The following is a 2,500-nucleotide window of genomic DNA, read 5'->3' as shown; positions in this document are numbered from 1 at the left end:
ACACTCACTCACTCACTCACTCACACACACACTCACTCACTCACTCACTCACACACACACTCACTCACTCACTCACTCACACACACACTCACTCACTCACTCACTCACACACACACACACACACACTCTCACTCACACACACACACTCACTCACTCACACTCACACACACACACCCTCGTGTCGTTCAAACCTGCGTGACTTTCTTCTGTGGAACTCAAAAGCAGATGAATGCCACATTGGGGGGAATAAAAATAAAAGCTTTGGTAGATTATAATTATGACATAAAAAGTAGGAATTAAAAAAGTAGAAAGTTGAAATAGACAAACATAATTATGACAGTCATTATGATAAATTCTGAATATGAGCTTGAAGGTCATAATTATGAGTTATGACAATTAAAATTATATAACTATGTTTAGTCAACTATGACTGGTTATCTTTTAATTTTGACTTTTTATTTCATCATTATGAATTAGTATCCCATTTTCATCTTTGTCATAATTATTACATGACATAAGTCCAAATAAAATAAATGACTTTTTAATAGTGTAATTAGGCTATAACTTAGTGTCTCATAACTTTATCATTTTATGTCACAATTATGATTTACCATGTGATTTTATTTATTTTTTGCTTATGTGGTGTAACCAGACTTATTCAAAGCATCATATGACTGACTTATTGCATTGGTCATATTTTTACAATATTTTGTGTCCTTTTTCTAAATTTGACAGCCATTGCTGTACTTGTATGGAAACTGAATGAGTCTAATATAACTTGAACTCTCGTATAAACCCCTCCCGTTAGATCTGGACTGTGTGAGTTAGAAATAAAGCAGACGCGTGTATCTGTCTGACCCACATTCACTATCACAGGATGAAGTTATCAGCGATTACATGCTCACAGTTATTAATGTAGTGTCTAATAGAGTAATTTAAAGCGGTAAAGCACGAGTTACTCAACACCGCTGGAAGTTTACCACGCTTTTCACAGCAGAACATCACACCCACATCCAAGATATCATGAAAAACCCTTTCACTGATGCCCCGCCCACAGTGAATCTCATTGGTCCAAAGCCAAACATTCATCTCAGGTTGAGTCTTTACTTCCAGTTCATGGAGAATCTCTTGTGCAGCGCTGCCCGCCTCCTCCTGTCGCCTAGCAACAGTCTCTTTGGAGACAGGGATGCTCTTCTGCTGTCGCCGAGCAACAGCGTCAGCAAGGATCTCTTCTTCTTCTTCTGCGGGGAGATCGCCCTCTTGAGTCCTGTCCAGGACGCGACGGATCTGACGTGACTGGATCCAAACAGAGTCCTGGAGGAGGATCCGCCCATCCCTGTCTGGTTACACAATACTTCATTTGAGAGTAAACATGCATGTAAGTGCATACCGCTCAGAGTCATTCATCAGTAAAACCAGCAGCGTTTCTTTACCGTGTGAGAAGCGTCCTGTAAAGTCTGTGCCGGTGTTTGTGAGTCAGATTCCCTGAGGAGATGATGAGTGACTCTAAACCAGATCAGCGAGACCCCAGCGAGTCAGTGATGCTGATAATCCAGACAGAGATAGTGAATCTGCACTCCGGTAATGTGCTCTGATAATCAGCAGAGTAACGAGAACGTGAGCCTGTTTTATTGCATCTGAACCGGTTCTGCATTCACTCGTCCCGTGACGAGCTGCTGGTTCGGTGGCAATCCCTGCGTTCCATTCGGAAGGACTCATCCCTAGTCCCATGTTTTAATAAACATGCATAACATGCAAAACAAATAAACATTAAAATCAAGTGCAAAAGTGGCAAAACAATTAATTTAAGTGTCAGCAATAGAGGTCGACCGATAAGGCCGATGCTGATATTTAGAAATCAGGGCTGCCAATATATGATGCTGATTTTTTTGGCCGATATGTTTAGCCGATTTTTTCCCCCTTTATCTCATAAAAGCGAGTTTGGGTAAATGATTATTGCAGGACACAAGATGGTAATAGTAGTAGTAGTAGCCTAATTCTGAGTAATAATAATACATGGTGCTCAAAGCACCTTCTCAAAACAGTTCTGAAGCATGCTTTTAGTTTATGTTTGCTGACAGACACCAGTGTTTCCCACAGACTGCAAATGCAAATACATTCTCTGCCAGCAGGAGGCACTGCTGGAGCAGGAGATATATAGCGGTTTCCACGGTAACGGCTGTAATCTAATACAAAACGCTAGGAAAGACGAAATGAAAATAACAGAAGCTTTTCTGAAGACGGTCGGTTCTTTTCAATTATACATTCATATAAAAAAAAACCCGCGCCGCATTTTAATTTTGAAACGTGCAGTGCTCAGTTTATTCAACGAAGCATAAGCCTTTTGGAAATCTATTTGTGGCGGTGACGAGCCGCCACAAATAACTCAATGTATGGAAACACTGGACACTGCTGTAAGTCAAATGGCCATAATCTAAGTGATAACAAAAATAAAAGAGTTCACACATATTACACAGCCTGCTGCTCATAACTGCTTAAG

Source organism: Sinocyclocheilus rhinocerous, unplaced genomic scaffold (genome assembly GCF_001515625.1).
Source record: "Sinocyclocheilus rhinocerous isolate Xijiao unplaced genomic scaffold, SAMN03320098_v1.1 scaffold4259, whole genome shotgun sequence".
NCBI lineage: Eukaryota > Metazoa > Chordata > Actinopteri > Cypriniformes > Cyprinidae > Sinocyclocheilus > Sinocyclocheilus rhinocerous.
This window is presented reverse-complemented; position numbering follows the sequence as displayed.